General features: G+C 43.6%; 1 pseudogene; it reads right to left on the reverse strand.

Moving 5' to 3' along the window:
- Positions 1–275: 275 nt before the first annotated feature.
- On the reverse strand, positions 276–5,008 carry LOC117312086 (uncharacterized; annotated as a pseudogene).
- Positions 5,009–21,539: the final 16,531 nt, after the last annotated feature.

Genomic DNA, 21,539 nt, shown 5'->3' on the forward strand with positions numbered 1-21,539 from the left:
GGGAAGAGACCATAAAAAAAAAATGAACACGTCTAGGTACTAGTAAGTGTTACAAAGACAATAAATAGGGAAATAGAGAGTGACTGGGCTAGGGGGAGAGAGGCCAACATTGGCTAGGGTGGCAGGAGTGGATTTGGACGAGGTGATGTTTGAGCTGAGATCTGAATGACAAGAGATAAATGTCAGCTCTCATTAAATTAAGAAAGTTTTCCTTTGTGTTGGTGACTCTTTCAAACATTCTTATTTAAAAATCTTTCATCAATATAAAATCCTTTCTAGCAGGACACCACTAGGAGATCCTGAGCCCCTGTCCCATAGCACATGACTGTGTTCAAACAAGTCATTGTCAACGTCTTGGAGCTTTCCCCCTGAACTTCATCTTGACAGTACCCAGATGTGCCCACCCCTGGGTCTCTCTCCCTTGGCTCCAGCTGGGTGCTCACCCACCTTGTTACGCCTCAGTTCCTGGAAGAGCCTGACTCTGTTGTTCCCACCTGACAGCAAGTACAGGACTGGGTTGAGGCAGCTGCTCAGGCTCACCAGAGGCCTCCGTATCTTGTAGGCCAGGCTGGCCACCGTCAAGAGCTGGCAGTTCTGTGAAGGTAGGAAGCGGAGCGTGACGTAGAGGGAGCGTGTGATGCGGAAGGGCACGAAACAGAGGCCGCACACCAGCAGGGTGGTCCGGAGGGACTTGGCCCGGGCCGTGCTGCCCACCCTCATGAGGGTCTCCCTTGGCTTGGTCAGGCTCCTGACCATCAGCGAATAGCACACCAAGATGACCAAGGAGGGAAAGACAAACAGGACAACATCAGGACCATGCCATAGGTGGAAAACTGATCAAAATGCTCTGGGCTGGTCATGTCGTGGCAGACCATCTGGCCGTTGATGTAGTCCGTTTGGGAGAAGACCAGCGTGGGCAGCAGCTAGAGAGCCACCAGGGCTCACGTGGCGGCGGTGCCCAGCAGGACATGCCGGCGGGTCCGGTAGGGCAGCAAACGTAGCGGGTGGCACACGCCCAGGAAGCGGTGCACCGAGATGCAGGTCAGCAGCAGGAAGCTGCTGTAGAGGTTGGTGTAGAACAGGAAGCACACCAGCTTGCAGAGCAGCTCCCCGAAGGGCCATCTGTCCCGCAGGGAGCAGGTGATGATGAAGAGGGCAGTGTCAGCACATAAAGCAGGTCGGCTACCATCAGGTTCACCAGATCGATGGTGGCACAGCTCCAGCGCTGGGTTTGGTGCCAGGAGAGTCACAGAACAGTGCCATTCAGGGGGAGGCCTAGCACGAAGATGATACTGTAGGTCGGGGGAGGTAGATTTGCTTGTAGTCCTCCGAGAAATAGCAGAATCTTTCTGCCTTTGAGATGTTGGTATCCAGCTTCTCCATCTCCTGGGAGGCCCCCTTCTGGGAGCACAGCTGTTCCTGCTTCTCCTTCCCCTGGGGAGAAACAGAGTGGATGGCAGAGCATCATGACCTCAGCTGGGCGTTAGTGTCTGCCTTGATGTGGCATCCAATTCCCAAAGTCTGGGCAGAGTCCTTGTTTGAGAGAGACCAGCTCCAGAAAAAAAAAAGAGTTAACCCCAAGGGCAAAGCAGTCTTCAAAAGCAGGGCTTCTAGACTTACCAGGTCCACAGGGCTGCCCTTACCCTGACTTGTATGCTCTTGGCTCCAGGCTGGGTTGGTAGGAAGCTCAGATATAAATGGTGGCAGGAAGATGCTGCTGTCGTTGGAACAGGACACACCATCTCCAGCGCTGTGACCTGTTCTCTGGCTAGGCTACTCTGCATAGAGTTAGGAAACCTCCAAGAGGACCTTCTGCAGCCCGAGATGCTGGTACGTTCCTAGGGGGTTAGTATTGCCTACAGTCTGGCCCTAACCCCACGTGCCACGGTGGAGTAGAAAGTGATCCTTGGGGGCTAGGGAGGATTAGGGAAAGCACAGGTTTTGCCTGCAGGCTCTGCGGGAGGATTTTGATTTGTATCTCTTTCAGGATTTATTAACTGCGTATCTGAATCCTGAGGCTGATGTGCTTATTAACCATCTCAGCATCCCGGACATCCAAGAAAACAGATCTGAGCCATGAAGCCAGGTGCATCTTCTTTCCTACCCCTGTCCCTGCTGGCAAAACAGATCCAACAGGCGGACCCACAGAGCTGAGGCAGCTGTGCGTGGAGCCTGCAGTTTCTGGTGCGTTGGGAAATCAGTGGGCCAGTCGGCATGGAGCCTACAAGGGTGGAATGAAGTTGATTTCTAGGGGTTAACCTTCAGAAAGATGAGTTAATACGGGGCAAGAGAGAAAAGTTTAAGTTGGGTAATTTTGGGGTAAGTTGAGTGTTGGCTGTAAACTGTACCGTATAGATGTTTATTCACAACAGAAGGAACAGAGACCTCATGCATTCTATCAGTCAACAAACACTTACGGAGCATCTATTGGTCAGGCACTAGGGATGAAAGATAAATAAAGCACGGTCCTCGCTCTCCAGGCTCTCACAGTCCGGTGGGGAAGACAAGCAGATACAGATGATTGCCCTGCAATATGGGAAATGGTCAACCAAATGCTGGGAAAACCAGCAGGGTGCTGAGGGAGTCGAGTGAAGGCTTCTTAGACTAGTGCCATGGGAGCTGCTTGGGGGAACAAAGGGGAGCTTGCTGGGAAAGAAAGGTGAGGGGCATTTGGGGCAGGGTTGGGGGCATAGCACATGCAAGGAGACAGAGCCAAAGGGTCCTGGGATGGCAGGATTACCCGTGTGGAGGGTGAAAACTGAGGATGCATAAGGAGGATGATGGATGTGCTTAAGCAGGACAGTGACGGGATGAGGCTGTGTGGCAGGAAGACACCTGGCAGCAGCACGGAACCAAGGCTGGAACAGTCAGACTGTAAGGGGGCCGGAGCAGTGCATGCGGGTGAGAGATGCTCGGGACCCCAAGTGAGGCCATACAGGGTTGACGAGGAGAGAGGACTTGACCCCAGAGGCACTGCTGAGGCAGGAGCAACAGGACAGATTGCATGTGGGGCGTGAGCCAGAGGAGGTGTTGAGGGTGTCCCTGAGACCGGACAGGTGGTGAGGCCAGTGCCTGAGCTGAAGCCTGAAGCTTGAAGGCTGGGGCCAATGCTCTGAGGTGGTGGGGACAGTGGCCGTCTGTGCTGCAGCCTGCCAAGGGGCTCGCCACCTCGTCGCCTGACTTGAAGATCTGCCTGACTGGGAGGGCAAAGCTTTTTGGCTGGGTGGGTAAAAAGAATCTCGTTTTCATTCATTTTGTCCCATCACCTTCCACGTGGAGGGCTGACAAATGCTTAGTTATTTCCAGCGAAGCTGCCTTCCCAGCTCAGTGTGGGCTCTCAGACGGAGGTTGAGGAGGGGAACCAGCCTGGTTCAATGCAGACTCGGGCCTGCCACGTCACACCGTGATTTTGTTCAGTCCTCAGAACAACCGTGTGGATGCAGCATTAGCTCCATTTTACTGTGAGGAAATTGCGGGTCAGAGAAGACACCCTGGTGGGGCTCGCTAGGCCCTCCAGTCTGGGGGGTTTGCCCCTGATGGGGGCTGTGGGCTTCTGCCCCCTCACACCTGTGGTGAAAAGCACTCAAATCCCAGCTCTGCCGGGGACCATGAGTACAGTCTGAAGAAGCAAGTCACCTTATCTCTCTCAGCGACAGTCTCCCCAGTTGTAAGATGGGACAGTGTGTCTGGTGAGGTTGCTGTGAGAATTAGCTGGAAGAAAGGCACACTCACAAGGGAGTGACCCAACATGATTTGGTTCTCTTCCCTCCCCTCATCCCTCTTCTGCTAGAGACCATGGTGCCCTGGAAGCCTGAGCTCTTTGGTTTATGTGGAAGGATGGGAGGACGAGTGTGACTTTACTGCCTCATAACTGACAAGGTCACTTTTCTTCCTGGCTATGACTTTCTGCTGTGGTCTGAATTGTGTCACCTACGAATTCATGTATTGAACCCCTAACCTGTAGTGTGACTACATTTGGAGTAAGGGAGTAATTAAAGTCAAATAAGGTCATAAGAATGGGGGCCTCCATATACCTGGAGAAAACCATAATTCAAAAAGAGTCACGCACCACAATGTTCATTGCAGCTCTATTTACAATAGCCAGGGCATGGAAGCAACCTCGGTGCCCATCGACAGATGCATGGATAAAGGAGATGTGGCACATATATACAACGGAATATTACTCAGCCATAAAAAGAAACGAAATTGAGTTATTTGTAGTGAGGTGGATGGACCTAGAGTCTGTCATACAGAGTGAAGTAAGTCAGAAAGAGGAAAACAAATACCATATGCTAACACATATATATGGAATAAAAGAAAAATGGTTCTGAAGAACCTAGGAGAAGGACAGGAATAAAGACTCAGACGTAGTGAATGGACTTGAGGACACAGGGAGGGGGAAGGGTAAGTTGGGACAAAGTGAGAGAGAGGCATGGACATATATACACTACCAAAAGTAAAATAGATAGCTAGTGGGAAGCAGCCGCATAGCACAGGGAGATCAGCTCGGTGCTTTGTGACCGCCTAGAGGGGTGGGATAGGGAGGGTGGGAGGGAGATGCAAGAGGGAGGAGATATGAGGATATATGTATATGTATAGCTGATTCACTTTGTTATACAGCAGAAACTAACACACCATTGTAAAGCAACTATACTCCAATAACGATGTTAAAAAAAGAAAAAAGAGTGGGGCCCTAATCCAGTAGGATTAGTGTCTTAATAAAGGACAGCGGAGAGCTTTCTCTCTCTCGTGAGAACGTAGCAAGAAGGTGGACTGTAAACCAGGATGAGCGCTTTCATCAGGAACCAAACCCTGCAGTTCTTGAGACTTTGGACTTCCCAGTTTCCATAACAGTGAGAAATACATTTCTGTTGTTTTAAACCACCCAGTCTGTGGCATTTTGTTCCAGCAGTTTGAGAAGACTCAGATATCTTCCATGCATTTCCAGGCCTACCCAGTCTGGAGGGACAGCTTTTGGTGAGAGATTGACCATCCTTAGTCGAGACATCGTGTAAGAGAACTACACAATGTTTGGAACAGTGCATTATTGAGGCTGCTATTATGGAGAAAGGAAGAGGGAGAAAAACTCAGGCCATAAGGGGTTAATTCACTTGCCAAAAGCTGTGATGATGTTGACCACCTCCTCCTTGAAGCCTCTTTTCTACCCTCTGCAATCCCCTGACTTTTCTCCTGTCTCCCTAGAACTCCTAGCTTCTTCCATTCATTGGGATGCAGCCTTGAGGGGCTATTAGCTATTCACAGAACAAAGGAAAAGACTCAGTGGAAGAGAAGCAGGCTGGGGTTTTACAATAGAAGAGAAGTTGGGGGACAGTTGCTGTGATGAATGGAATTCTCAGGAGAGAGATGTCCTCACTTCTAGAAAGTGAGTGTATGTTGTAACATGTAGTTTCCCCTCTTTTTTTTTTTTTTAACAAGATGTTGGGGGTAGGAGTTAAAATTTATTTATTTTTGCTGTGTTGGGTCTTCGTTTCTGTGCGAGGGCTTTCTCTAGTTGTGGCAAGCGGGGGCCACTTTTCATCGCGGTGCGCGGGCCTCTCACTATCGCGGCCTCTCTTGTTGCGGAGCACAGGCTCCAGACGCGCAGGCTCACGGGCCCGTAGTTGTGGCTCACGGGCCCGTAGTTGTGGCTCACGGGCCTAGTTGCTCCGCGGTATGTGGGATCCTCCCAGACCAGGCCCGAACCCGTGTCCCCTGCATTAGCAGGCAGATTCTCAACCACTGCGCCACCAGGGAAGCCCCTGTAGTTTCCCCTCTTTGTCACCATTTATTCACAAGCTTTCAAAAAGACTGACATGGTTTAGAGTTGGAATTTGTTTCACTGTTGGACTCAGTGGGGATTTGGGCCTGAGAAAATAATGAAGTGAGAATCCTGAATGTGGGTTAAATGGGTACCATGACTTCCAATCTTCAGCCTAGAGTTCTTCCCACTGTGGGTCTCCAAGAGCCTGGCTCCCTGCTAAGCAGGGGTCTCAGCTAGTCATCTTCGGAGCAGCAATGACCTCTGAGTACCATGGTGTACATCTTCCCAAGGGGACAGGGAAGTCTTTATCATTTTCATGGTTTGAAATAGTTATTACTACCCAGAGAAATGACTCAGCTAAGATGAAGGAAGAGGTGTTCTCTCTCCTTTAACAAGTATTTGTAAGATACATATTTCAAGAGTTCAGAAAAGGGAAAAGTTATGAATAAATTTGAGTAGCAACAAAATGTTAACTGCCTTTCAGTTGTGGAGGAGTGGTTGTTGAGAAAATAGGATCCCCTTTAAAAAAGATTTTGGGTCAAAGGAGTGGGCATTGCTTATTTTCATTTTTAAAATGCCACTATTGTATTATAAATGTGTTTAAATCTATAAATTGATTTTAATATTTTACTTGTATCTAGAGACCTTTCTTAGAGAAATGGAGCTATTTAATGGAGTCTCATAAATGCCTTCAGACAGTAAATTTGTTTTTACAAGTTATTCCTTAAAACTGTTTATAAATATATGCATTTCTTTAATACTTTTACCTTTAATTTTTAATACAAATTTTAACTTTATTTTTATTTATTTGTTTTTTTTGCCGTACGCGGGCCTCTCGCTGTTGTGGCCTCTCCCGTTGCGGAGCACAGGCTCCGGACACGCAGGCTCTGTGGCCATGGCTCACGGGCCCAGCCGTTCCACGGCATGTGGGATCTTCCCGGACCGGGGCACGAACCCGTGTCCCCTGCTTCGGCAGGCGGACTCTCAACCACTGCGCCACCAGGGAAGCCCTTTAATACAAATTTTAAAGGTTACACTCCATTAACAGTTATTACAAAATATTGGCTATATTCTCCGTGTTGTATAATACATCCCTGAGCCTCTCTTACACCCAAAAGCTTGTACCTCCCACTTCCCCACCCCTATATGCCCTTCCCACAGTGGTGTGGAAAACAGTATGGAGGTTTCTCAAAAAGCCACTGTAATATATGCATTTCTTAATTTCCAGAGATGAATTAGAAATTATTATTGATACTCATATTCACAATGTAATTATTCTATTTTTCGATAAGTTTTAACAATTGGGGCCCCAAGGTAATTAGGTGGTGGATGACAGTAGTCGGTGGTTTACTTTGAATTACTTTTCCTAAGTGTTTCAAATCCACTAGATAGTTTGGTGTTATTTGGCCAATAGACCACTGGGTGGCGATAAAGACTGACAGACAGGTTACAATTTTTTCCTCCACAAGGAAGCAGAAATTGGGATTGGGCTCAGGTCCAGCCATAGCAGCTGTAGATAAGATATAATTCATTGAGGACATACAGAAAATCACACCAACCAAACCACCTCCTGTCCAAAGTTACTATTTAGGTTCACACAATGAAATGGTGTTGCAATCAGTTGAAAGCAGCCTTTCTGCGATTGATTTTTAAAAAGATCTTGTGAGATAGGCATGGCTGGCATTATTTCCCCCATTATACAGCTGAGCAAACTGAGGTTCAGTGGAAGTCTTATCTGCAATGATTTGGGAAAAGCCTGGGCTTCTTTCACAAAGCAGAGACTCAGCAAATTTCCAGATTTCCAGGGAATTTTTTTTTTTTTAGCTACCTTCCCCCTTCTCACCCCCCCTAATCACATAAGAAAGAAAGAAAACAGGGAAATAAAAGAGCAGGTCATCCCAGAAGTCACTAGATGTAGTGCCTTTGTTATAGATAACTGAACCCTAGCTCAAAAAGCATGGTCTAGAGATAATAGTAAAGAGAAAGAGGACAAAACAGAGTTTAAAAAAACTGTCAAGAACGAGATCTACATAGCAACCCAGTTGTTTTTTTTTAATTAATTAATTTATGGCGGCGTTGGGTCTTCATTGCTGCATGTGGGCTTTCTCTAGTTGCGGTGAGCAGGGGCTACTCTTCGTTGCGATGGGCAGGCTTCTCATTGCGGTGGCTTCTCTTGTTGCGGAGCACGGGCTCTAGATGCGCGGGCTTTGGTAGTTGCGGTGCATGGGCTCAGTAGTTGTGGCTCGCAGGCTCAGTAGTTGTGGCTCACGGGCTTAGTTGCTCTGCGGCATGTGGGATTTTCCCGGATGAGGGCTCAAACCCGTGTCCCCTGCATTGGCAGGTGGATTCTTAACCACTGTGCCACCAGGGAACTCCAGCAACCCTGTTTTAAACTGTACCTTGAGTCTTAAGATAAAAGGCACTTGTTAGCCTTTTAATGATTTTGTATTATATTTTTCCAGTGTGGGCTTACGCCTGCTGTGTACCTAGATCCCTCTTCCATGTCTGAATTGTCCCCAAACCTAAGAGCCCAAGGGCTTTTATTTTTCACAAGGGAAAGCAAGTTGGATCCTTTAAATAATTAAAAGACTGTCGAGAGACAGTGAGTACTTAATTTCAATAATTAATTTAGCAGCTTGTACATTTTTGTTTTCTGTTGACAAGGATCTGACATAATTGGCAGCTTCAAATTAGTATAAACACAGGGAGGGATTGGGAAACATCACTCTGACATTGTATTGTCACAACAGAGAAGGTGGCTGCCCTGAAACTGATGTTATTCTGTCTGGAAAAATAATCACTACTGAAAAAATTATATTTTTACTTCATCTATACAAATGTGTAACACCATCCCTCCACTGACTTTGAAATCAGAATTTTTAACATTAATGGTGCAGTAAAAATAATCTTGGCTGCAACATCCTGTGGCTCTGGAAGTCCATCATTGCCTCTAGGCTCACGACCCTGAAAGGAGATCTTTATGAAACTTTTTCCTTTTCCTTTCTTTTGTCATCAAAGATATCTAAACACGTCACGACTGAGTCTTTGCCTGTGTGCCCTGTGCAGAAATGTAGAAAGCTGGTTTGGTTTGGGGCAAGAGAGGAGATCAGTGGTAGAGTCTGGGGCTTGAGGACTAATGGTAAAGTTGCCCAAGGCATCTGCAGAGTAGAGGGCTTGTATCTTAGGACCCTGTTTTCATCCACTCTTCCCCTTAGGCATCAGGTTCCACCCACAGTTTCCCTAAAATGCCCTTTACAGCAGTAACACGCTGATGGATGTGCGGTCCACTGTCAGAGTCTTTCCTGTTGCTAGGGTGTTGCTAGGGTCTGGGGGAGGAATCCACGATGGCTTCAGACATTCAGCACAGTGGGTGAGAGGGAGTAGGGTGTGCTACCATCGTGTTTGGGAGTGCAATCCCAGGGAGCAGGGTGAGGGGCAAGGGGAGTGACCGGCGAAGGAGGGACCCTGCCTTCATCCACTCTTACCCTCAGGCATCAGGCTTTCTCACCAAACCCCAGGGTTTTTTTGCCCTGTGAGGTGTTCCCCCTTCCTCCCCACACACTTCTGTGCTGCTTCTACGTGGGAGATGAGGGGCTTCTGCTGTATCTGGACCGGGATCCTTTTGTATGAAGTGATTCTTCTAGTTTCTTCTTGCTCATTTTTTCTATTGAGTTGTCTGTCTTTTTGTTATTGAGTTTTAGGAGATCTTTACATATTTTCAATAAAAATATTTTCTGTTACTCATGTTACAACTATTTGTTTTCCTACTCTGGCTTTCCCTGACTTAACTGCATATATATATATATATATATATATATATATATATATATATAGTTTTTTTTTTTAAGGAATGAAGTTTTTAATTTTAACATAGTTGAAATGATCAGTATTCCTTGTTTGTACTTTTTGTATCTGGTTTAAGACTTTCTCTGCCCTGAGGTCATAAGGATATTCTTCTGGATTAGCATATGAAAGCCTTTCCCATTTAGATCTATTTGATTTTTCCTACTAAAGGGTTTAATGTGTGTGTGTGTGTGTGTGTGTGTGTGTGTGTGTGCATCTAAGAAACAGAGAGAAAGATGATTAGATTAAATGCTGTGTGGAGAGCGCAGAGCATTGGAAACAGGTGAGGGAGCATTTTGCTGTAGTCTAGAAGAGACATCATGGTAGCTTTGACCTGAGTGGTGAGGGTGGGAACAGAGAGAAATGGGTATATTCAGTGGACATTTAGGAGGGAAATGAGTGTGACTTGGTGTGAATTGCATATGGGGGAGGGGCTGAGGACTACCCCTAGTGAACCCTTTTTCTGCTGCTCTAACCAATACACTCACCCTTTTCTTTTTTTTCTCGATTTCATTGCTTCTCCATTCAGGTTGTGCTTCCTCCTTGCTTCTCCTGACTCGGCTTTCCCTCTGGGCTTCCTTTGACTTCCAGCACTGCTGCAGATGGCTAACTCTGCCCACAGAGCCATAGAAAATTTCCCAAGAGGCTCTGATTGACCCAGGTATTCACCATCATTCCTGTTTGGATAGGACTGCCGCAGCCAGGCCTCTGGCATGCTGTGGGTCTGCACACACATGGGCTGCCTGGGTGGCCCCTTCATTATGGCCAGGGGCTGCTGTGATGGGATCACAGAGTTAGGAGCAGGGCCACACTTGACGGATGAGCACTAAGGGTTGCTCTTTCTGTGGAGGTTTTGAGAAAGACAGCTCCCCTCAGCGGAGGGCTGTGAGCAGCTGGCCCTCGGTGTGTTCTGTGAGCGCAGCAGAGCGTTAGAAAGAGAAGATACACCTAAGAGAATGGATTTTCTTTTTCACTAAACCCGCTTTTTCTTTAATGATGTCTATACTATGAACTTGCTTTCTAAAACACATATTTATATTAGAAACTTCTCATGACCCTTAAAACGGTTGTAGATAGCAAACATAATATTTGAAGATGGTCTCCAACGCAGTTTCATTTATTAATAGTATACCAATCAGAGCTTTGACTGTGAGATATTTTGTTCATGCATAAACCATACATTTGAATTGACAGTCCTATTAATGAAGGAGTGCAGTTATGTATGTTTATGGTAAAAGAACCAACTGGATATTTTTTGAACCTCATTATATGCAAGACATATTAAAAACAGGAGTTGTAGAGAGTGAAAACAGGCCTTGATGTCATGTTCAGTAAAACACGTCAGAGGTGAAGTCTCAGAAAGCACTATGGTGAAATACGAGGGGAAGGTGTGGAGTCTCAAGGGGTTTCATTTAAACACAAGCCTCATGTATTAATATCTTCATTGATTTATTTTTATGCCAATATGTTCTGACATAAATATGGTGATCTATAATGTATCGACCATAAAAGTCAACATTATTTTTAAAGCTGACTCAGGGAAATAAAACCTCATTGTTAGTGCTGATATATACGGTATGTTACTCTGTGGAAAAATTAACCTCTCCTGTCCTGTTCCTGACTGAGCTAAGTAAGAGGGATTCATTTTAATAGTCACTGACCTTTGGTGCATGTTTTGCTTCCTGGCCAATGTCCAGTTTGCGATGGGATTGGCCCATGGTGTGAAGTAAAGAGCAGGGCATAGTCAACATTCCAGAAAAGACTCTGCCAAGCATGGAAGCCAGTCAGCAAATATCTTTGCCTTTTAGAAGGTCAGAAGGCCTGTGAAACTCTCCTGGTCAGGTATTGTGGAGCCATAACTTGTGTCTTCTGTATGAGAGCAACAATGAGAGCGGAAGTGGCATGGAGACCCCAAAACAGAGAGGACACGTGCGGACAGTGTCAGCCTTGGATGGTCACAGAGAAGAGACTCCGTCTGGAATGCCAGAGGCAGGGAGCACACTCCAGTGCTCTGCTCAAGCCAGTCACATTAGTGCTGTGGACTTCAGTGAAATGATTCTATGAAGTGAAAACCAAGCCGAGGAGAATTTAATTTAGCAGCATAGTAGAGAATGCTCATGGGACTGGGGCCAATTTGGACGACTTCCACTTCCACTAAATTTCAGAACAGAACAAGTTTGCTGAAAATAACAAAATGCTGAGAATTTTAGAGCTAGAGGGCCCCTGGGTACAAGGCAGGGGTAATCACTTGATAGATGAGGCAGCTGTTAAACCCCAAGAGATTAAGTGAGCAGTTTGCCCAGGGAGACACAGCTGGTTAGTGGCTGCACTGTATCTGAGGTCCAGATCTCCCTGTTCTCTATGCAGGGCTCTTTCTGCTCCATTTTATCAATTAGGAGCCGTGACTGATAATACACATGCTTGGAGGATATTCCACAGAACCACCTGAATCTGGTTGCAAACCTACCAGTGCACTGAACTGGTCTTTTCAAGGTTCCCTATGGTCCCCATGCTGCCAAATTCTCTGCATACTTTTCTGACTCAATTTAAACTTCTAAGCAGTGTACTGCAGTTGAGCACTCCTTGAAGCATCTCTTCTCTTGCTTTCTCCATGAGTTAAGATTCGTTGCTGGTGAGAGAAACCCATGCCAAAAGTGACAAAACTAAACGATAATTGATTCGCTCATGTAATCACTGTCCTGGGGAGGCTGGCTTTAGGCACGGTCTGATGCAGGAGCTCAGATAGGGTTACTAAGACTGCTTTCTTTATATATATTTCTTGGCTCTATTTTCTCCAAATTGGCTCCATTCTCATACATACGCTCCCCTCATAGTGACAAGACGGCTGCCATGAACTCCACTCTTTCATTTAATTATATACAAATCCAGCAGGAAAAATTATGCCTCAACCAGAAAGTCCTGGGATTAGCGATGGTTGGTCCTGTTGTCTTGTCCTAAGCTCAGTGTCCATCCCTGAACCAACCACTATGGCCAGGGCATGGGATGCACTGATTGGCCCAGGCCTTGGTTAAATGTTCCACCCCTAGGACCTAAGGGAGAATTGGCTTCACCCAAATCACATGTATTAAAGTGAGGAAAGGGTGGTTCCCCTAAAGCATATTTGGGGTCCTGTTACCACAAGAAAGGGACTGAATACTGGACAGCAAAAATAAAAAATGCCCAGAGCAATTTCTCTGATACCACACTTTCCTAATATGCCTAATACTTCTCTCTTTTCAGTCTCACTCATTGTGTCACTCACTTCAACTTGATCTCTCATGTTGGATATCCCCAGGGCCCTGCTCCAGAGCTTCTAACCTTCCATGACTATACTTGTTCTCAAAGCAATTTCATCAAGTTCAAGAAGATGGACATAGCCCAAGGCACTTTGAGTCAACCTTGGCTCACATGGTAGTTGAGACTGTAGGCCATGGAATTTAATGAGAAACGGTATTTAAATGGGAAATCTTAAGAGGAAGGAAGACTGTTGACACAAGTGTATCTGAGAAAGCAAAGCACTGAGCTACTCCTTATCCTTTGCTCCAAAGATAAGGGATAAGGTTGGAGAATATTTACAAGTAGTTACCATAAAGGCACAAAACATAAAGTGTACTAGCCAGGTGGGTTAAAAGTCTTGTTAAGGTTAGATCTATAAATACTTGCTCTTCTTCTTGTGAAATTGAATTTCTGGCGTGTTTGCTGAGAAGGTAAAGAACTCTCCTGGGATATTTCCCTCCCTTATTATAGAGGTTTATTGTAATCATCTATGGACTACAATCTTTAACCTTGAGGCTATAGTAACTGCAAAGCTTGTTTTACATATTTGTTGTGGGGAATTGCATTTATTCACTATCTGTCTGGTATAAGAAATTGTATATATTAGAATATGTCTGGGTAGGAGATGGTTTATGACTTCACTAACTGTCCCATAACTCTATTTCTACATAAATTCATAAACCCAGTTTCTAGCAGGAACTGTTAAGCCCCTTTGTCTTGACTTCCTTGTTATAGGGTTTATGTGAAAAAAATATATTTGTGATTCTAGAAGAATAATTTCTAAACAGTATGTGAAGCTTGTTTTCTTCACACCATCTGTGTCTTGATAACTCCCTAATCCATACCCGCAGCTCTGTTCTGTGCCCTGAGCTCCAGACTTGTATATCCAATTGCCCACTTGGAACTGCCTGCATAGTTTGCAGATTTCACCAACCTAATGTTGCCAAGAGTGAACTCCTAATATCCTCATTTTTCTCCAACCAAATCTGTCTCTCTGCTCAACATTCTTTATCATTTCAGTAAATGGCACTGTTACAGATCCAGTCGTTCAAGCAAAGATCCCAGAAATCATTCTCCATTCTTCTCTTTTCCCTTCTCCCATATCAGTCCATCACCAAGTCTTATCAAATATCTGTCACACCATCCACTACTGCTAATTCACTTCCACCACCCTAGTGTTTGCACTGTAATCTTTTGCCCACTTCAGCTGTACCCCTCACTGGTCTCCATGCCTCCTACCTGCTCCATGCACAGCAGCCAGGGTGATCTGTATGAGGCATAAGTCAGACTCTGTGCCCATCTGAAGGCATTCTGTTGCCTTCCTATTGTCCTTCAGAATAAACCCCAAATGTCTTCCCATGGACTATAAGGTGCTCTGTGGTCTTATCCCTGCTCCACACTCCAACCTCGTCTCATCTTCTCTATCCCCTAGTTACGGGGCTGTAGCCACACCAACCACCACCTGCAATGTGTCAGGTGGGTTATGGGTTAGCAACAGGCAATCTCTCTCTCATACACACAAACACACACACACACACACACACACACACACACACACACACACACCCTGATTGGTGGAGTCAAGGCCCAGAAACTTTTCAGAAAAAGTGTGGCCACAGAGGACAGGAGCAGATGCAATCTATTCTGGTTGGGCTTTTCCTCTTTACTAGTTCCCCCATGGCATGTCCACACAGAACACGATAGGGGCCTGCTGTTTCTAAGTAAACGGCCAGATTTTTGCTGTACCACAAGTCTTTTATCTTCACATCAAGACTTAGCCTAACCTTCTGTATATGGTGCCCTTAGATTTTCCAGGTTTGAACCAAATCCAGCATCAGCAAAGCCACATTATCAGTGGAGGAGAGTCAATATTCAGTTAAGCCTGAGAAATATGTCTGCCTGTAGCTTTTAAGCATTCTAGAAAACCTGTTTCCCCATAGTCCGTTCCTTGACTCTCATTCAGTCTGTATTATTCTCATGCCGAATTTGGTTCCAGGACCCAAATCACAAGTCCATTTCCCTGAAGGCCTATCTGTCCCCTGAACACATCATGCTCATTCATGCCCCAGAGTCCTTGTTATTCCTGCTCCCAACTGCTTGGAGCACACTTTCCCCAGCTTTTTCTCTGTATGATCGTATTCATCTTATCCTTCAGATAGAAATATGTTCCGAGAGGGCTTTTTACTATCTAAAACAATTTGTGCTATAATTCCTTCCTATGGATTTTATTTACTTTCCATATTTTAATGAAATCTGTTTATTATTTTGCTTTTTTTTTCTGTTAAATATAATTTAATTGAGGTCAGAGACCTTGTCTCTCTTGTTCTTTTTTATATCCTTGGGCCTAACAGCACTTTGCAATTAGTTGGCACTCAACAGATCTTAGCTGAATGATGGAGTGCCCTGTTTAATGTCCCAGAGGGAGGGAGACAAGTGTGTTGCTCCGTTGAGGGTCATGCTGCCTTTCTTATCCCAGCAGGGTGGACTTTATTGCTGGATTCATACAGACAATTACAGGCTAGCCTCTGAGACAATGGTTGTTGGGTAACCACCATCATGGATGGACACAGGAAGGTACCTTCAGCCTTCAGCCCCCAAAGTCTTGACCTTTGGTGTGTTGAATTTCTTTATGGCCCCTGCTCTTCAGTCCCCTCTCTAGAAGCCATAGATGATGAGGTAGAACATTACAATTTCATGCTCTCAGGTCTTGATTCCCTTAATATGAGATGTGTGTTCTTGAGGATAAGTGAGAAGAACCTATTGGGTTGGCCAAAAAGTGCCTTCGGTTTTTTTTTTTTAAACATTTTATTTTATATGCAATTGTAAAAAATTTTTTTGTGTTCCTCTTTCTTTTAATTTTCTTTTTTTTGTTGTTTCTTAGTGTGTGTGTGTGTGTGTGTGTGTTTTAAACATCTTTATTAGAGTATAATTGCTTTACAATGGTGTGTTAGTTTCTGCTTTATAACAAAGTGAATCAGTAATACATATACATATGTTCCCATATCTCTTCCCTCTTGCGTCTCCCTCCTTCCCACCCTCCCTATCCCACCCCTCCAGGCGGTCACATAGCACCTAGCCGATATCCCTGTGCCATGTAGCTGCTTCCCACTAGCTATCTACCTTACGTTTGTTAGTGTGTATATGTCCATGACTCTCTCTCGCCCTGTTACAGCTCACCCTTCCCCCTCCCCATATCCTCAAGTCCGTTCTCCAGTAGGTCTGTGTCTTTATTTCTGTCTTACCCCTGGGTTCTTCGTGACATTTTTTTTTCTTCTTAAATTCCATATATATGTGTTAGCATATGGTATTTGTCTTTTTCTTTCTGACTTACTTCATTCTGTATGACAGACTCTAGGTCTATCCACCTCATTACAAATAGCTCAATTTCATTTCTTTTTATGACTGAGTAATATACCATTGTATATATGTGCCACATCTTCTTTATCCATTCATCCGATGATGGGCACTTAGGTTGTTTCCATCTCCGGGCTATTGTAAATAGAGCTGCAATGAACATTTTGGTACATGACTCTTTTTGGATTTTGGTTTTCTCAGGGTATGTGCCCAGCAGTGGATTGCTGGGTCATATGGTAGTTCTATTTGTAGTTTTTTAAGGAACCTCCATACTGTTCTCCATAGTGGCTGAACCAATTCACATTCCCACCAGCAGTGCAAGAGTGTTCCCTTTTCTCCACACCCTCTCCAGCATTTATTGTTTCTAGATTTTTTGATGATGGCCGTTCTGACTGGTGTGAGATGATATCTCATTGTAGTTTTGATTTGCATTTCTCTAATGATTAATGATGTTGAGCATTCTTTCATGTGTTTGTTGGCAGTCTGTATATCTTCTTTGGAGAAATGTCTATTTAGGTCTTCTGCCCATTTTTGGATTGGGTTGTTTGTTTTTTTGTTATTGAGCTGCATGAGCTGCTTGTAAATTTTGGAGATTAATCCTTTGTCAGTTGCTTCATTTGCAAATATTTTCTCCCATTCTGAGGGTTGTCTTTTGGTCTTGTTTATGGTTTCCTTTGCTGTGCAAAAGCTTTGAAGTTTCATTAGGTCCCATTTGTTTATTTTTGTTTTTATTTCCATTACTCTAGGAGGTGGGTCAGAAAGGATCTTGCTGTGATTTATGTCATAGAGTGTTCTGCCTATGTTTTCCTCTAAGAGTTTGATAGTTTCTGGCCTTACATTTAGGTCTTTAATCCATTTTGAGCTTTTTTTTGTGTATGGTGTTAGGGAGTGATCTAATGTCATACTTTTACATGTACCTGTCCAGTTTTCCCAGCACCACTTATTGAAGAGGCTGTCCTTTCTCCACTGTACATTCCTGCCACCTTTATCAAAGATAAGGTGACCATATGTGCGTGGGTTTATCTCTGGGCTTTCTATCCTGTTCCATTGATCTATCTTTCTGTTTTTGTGCCAGTCTTGATTACTGTAGCTTTGTAGTATAGTCTGAAGTCAGGGAGCCTGATTCCTCCAGCTCCTTTTTTCGTTCTCAAGATTGCTTTGGCTATTCGGGGTCTTTTGTGTTTCCATACAAATTGTGAAATTTTTTGTTCTAGTTCTGTGAAAAATGCCAGTGGTAGTTTGATAGGGATTGCATTGAATCTATAGATTGCTTTGGGCAGTAGAGTCATTTTCACAATGTTGATTCTTCCAATCCAAGAACATGGTATATCTCTCCATCTATCTGTATCATCTTTAATTTCTTTCATCAGTGTCTTATAATTTTCTGCATACAGGTCTTTTGTCTCCTTAGGTAGGTTTATTCCTAGATATTTTATTTATTTTTTTTGTTGCAATGGTAAATGGGAGTGTTTTCTTGATTTCCATTTCAGATTTTTCATCATTAGTATATAGGAATGCGAGAGATTTCTGTGCATTAATTTTGTATCCTGCTACTTTACCAAATTCACTGATTAGCTCTAGTAGTTTTCTGGTAGCATCTTTAGGATTCTCTATGTATACTATCATGTCATCTGCAAACAGTGACAGCTTTACTTCTTCTTTTCCAATTTGGATTCCTTTTATTTCCTTTTCTTATCTGATTGCTGTGGCTAAAACTTTCAAAACTATGTTGAATAAGAGTGGTGAGAGTGGGCAACCTTGTCTTGTTCCTGATCTTACTGGAAATGCTTTCAGTTTTTCACCATTGAGGATGATGTTGGCTGTGGGTTTGTCATATATGGCCTTTATTATGTTGAGGAAAGTTCCCTCTATGCCTACTTTCTGCAGGGTTTTTATCATAAATGGGTGTTGAATTTTGTCAAAAGCTTTCTCTGCATCTATTGAGATGATCATATGGTTTTTCTCCTTCAATTTGTTAATATGGTTTATCACATTGATTGATTTGCGTATATTGAAGAATCCTTGCATTCCTGGGATAAGCCCCACTTGATCATGGTGTATGATCCTTTTAATGTGCTGTTGGATTCTGTTTGCTAGTATTTTGTTGAGGATTTTTGCATCTATGTTCATCAGTGATATTGGCCTGTAGTTTTCTTTCTTTGTGACATCCTTGTCTGGTTTTGGTATCAAGGTGATGGTGGCCTCGTAGAAGGAATTTGGGAGTGTTCCTCCGTCTGCTATATTTTGGAAGAGTTTGAGAAGGACAGGTGTTAGCTCTTCTCTAAATGTTTGATAGAATTCGCCTGTGAAGCCATCTGGTCCTGGGCTCTTGTTTGTTGGAAGATTTTTAATCACAGTTTCAATTTCAGTGCTTGTGATTGGTCTGTTCATATTTTCTATTCCCTCCTGATTCAATCTTGGCAGGTTGTTCATTTCTAAGAATTTGTCCATTTCTTCCAGATTGTCCATTTTATTGGCATAGAGTTGCTTGTATTAATCTCTCATGATCTTTTGTATTTCTGCAGTGTCTGTTGTTACTTCTCCTTTTTCATTTCTAATTCAATTGATTTGAGTCTTCTCCCTTTTTTTCTTGATGAGTCTGGCTAGTGGTTTATCTGTTTTGTTTATCTTCTCAAGGAACCAGCTTTTAGTTTTATTGATCTTTGCTATTGTTTCCTTCATTTCTTTTTCATTTATTTCTGATCTGATTTTTATGATTTCTTTCCTTCTGCTAGCTTTGGGGTTTTTTTGTTCTTCTTTCTCTAATTGCTTTTGGTGCAAGTTTAGGTTGTTTATTCGAGATGTTTCCTGCTTCTTAAGGTGGGCTTGTATTGCTATAAACTTCCCTCTTAGAACTGCTTTTGCTGCATCCCATAGGTTTTGGGTCGTTGTGTCTCCATTGTCATTTGTTTCTAGGTATTTTTTGATTTCCTCTTTGATTTCTTCAGTGATCACTTCATTATTAAGTAGTGTATTGTTTAGCCTCCATGCGTTTGTATTTTTTACAGATCTTTTCCTGTAATTGATATCTAGTCTCATGGCGTTGTGGTCAGAAAAGATACTTGATACAATTTCAATTTTCTTAAATTTACCAAGGCTTGATTTGTGACCCAAGATATGATCTATCCTGGAGAATGTTCCATGAGCGCTTGAGAAAAATGTGTATTCTGTTGTTTTTGGATGGAGTGTCCTATAAATATCAATGAAGTCCATCTTGTTTAATGTATCATTTAAAGCTTGTGTTTCCTTATTGATTTTCATTTTGGATGATCTGTCCATGGGTGAAAGTGGGGTGTTAAAGTCCCCTACTATGAATGTGTTACTGTCGATTTCCCCTTTTATGGCTGTTAGTATTTGCCTTATGTATTGAGGTGCTCCTATATTGGGTGCATAAATATTTACAATTGTTATATCTTCTTCTTGGATCAATCCCTTGATCATTATGTAGTGTCCTTCTTTGTCTCTTCTAGTAGTCCTTATTTTAAAGTCTATTTTGTCTGATATGAGAATTGCTACTCAAGCTTTCTTTTGGTTTCCATTTGCATGGAATATCTTTTTCCATCCCCTTACTTTCAGTTTGTAGGTTATCTCTAGGTCTGAAGTGGGTCTCTTGTAGACAGCATATGTAAGGGTCTTGTTTTTGTATCCATTCAGCCAATCTGTGTCTTTTGGTGGGAGCATTTAGTCCATTTACATTTAAGGTAATTATTGATATGTATGTTCCTATTCCCATTTTCTAAATTGTTTTGGGTTCGTTATTATAGGTCTGTTCCTTCTCTTGTGTTTCTTGTCTAGAGAAGTTCCTTTAGCATTTGTTGTAAAGCTGGTTTGGTGGTGCTGAACTCTTTTAGCTTTTGCTTGTCTGTAAAGGTTTTAATTTCTCCAAATCTGAATGAGATCCTTGCTGGGTAGAGTAATCTTGGTTGCAGGTTTTTCTCCTTCATCACTTTCAGTATGTCCTGCCACTCCCTTCTGGCTTGTAGGGTTTCTGCTGGGAGATCAGCTGTTAACCTTATGGGGATTCCCTTGTGTGTTATTTGTTGTTTTTCCCTTGCTGCTTTTAATATGCTTTCTTTGTATTTAATTTTTTTTTTTTTTTTGTGGTACACGGAGCTCTCACTGTTGTGGCCTCTCCCGTTGCAGAGCACAGGCTCTGGACACGCAGACTCAGCAGCCATGGCTCACGGGCCCAACCGCTCTGCGGCATGTGGGATCTTCCCAGACCGGGGCACGAACCCATGTCCCCTGCATTGGCAGACGGACTCTCAACCACTGCACCACCAGGGAAGCCCCTGTATTTAATTTTTGACAGTTTGATTAATATGTGTCTTGGCGTATTTCTCCTTGGATTTATCCTGTATGGGACTCTCTGTGCTTCCTGGACTTGATTAACTATTTCCTTTCCCATATTAGGGAAGTTTTCAACTATAATCTCTTCAAATATTTTCTCAGTCCCTTTCTTTTTCTCTTCTTTTTCTGGAACCCCTATAATTCGAATGTTGGTGCGTTTAATATTGTCCCAGAGGTCTCTGAGACTGTCCCCAGTTCTTTTCATTCTTTTTTATTCTGCTCTGCAGTAGTTATTTCCACTATTTTATCTTCCAGGTCACTTATCTGTTCTTCTGCCTCAGTTACTCTGCTATTGATCCCTTATAGAGAATTTTTAATTTCAATTATTGTGTTGTTCATCACTGCTTGTTTGCCCTTTAGTTCTTCTAGGTCCTTGTTAAACGTTTCTTGTATTTTCTCCATTCTATTTCCAAGATTTTGGATCATCTTTACTATCATTATTCTGAATTCTTTTTCAGGTAGAGTGCCTATTTCCTCTTCATTGGTTAGGTCTGGTGGGTTTTTGCCTTGCTCCTTCATCTGCTGTGTGTTTTTCTGTCTTCTCATTTTGCTTATCTTACTGTGTTTGGGGTCTCCTTTTTGCAGTCTGCAGGTTAGTAGTTTCTGTTGTTTTTGGTGTCTGTCCCCAGTGGTTAAGGTTGGTTCAGTGTGTTGTGTAGGCTTCCTGGTTGAGGGGACTAGTCCCTGTGTTCTGGTGGATGAGGCTGGATGTTGTCTTTCTGGTGGGCAGGTCCACGTCTGGTGGAGTGTTTTGGGATGTCTGTGGCCTTATTATGATTTTAGGCAGCCTCTGTGCTAATGGATGGCATTGTGTTCCTGTCTTGCTAGTTGTTTGGCATAGGGTGTCCTGCACTCTAGCTTGCTGGTCATTGAGTGGAGCTGGGTTTTGGTGTTGAGATGGAGATCCCTGGGACATTTTCACCGTTTGACATTACATGGAGCTGCGAGGTCTCTT

Source organism: Tursiops truncatus, chromosome 4 (genome assembly GCF_011762595.2).
Source record: "Tursiops truncatus isolate mTurTru1 chromosome 4, mTurTru1.mat.Y, whole genome shotgun sequence".
In the NCBI taxonomy this organism is placed as follows: domain Eukaryota; kingdom Metazoa; phylum Chordata; class Mammalia; order Artiodactyla; family Delphinidae; genus Tursiops; species Tursiops truncatus.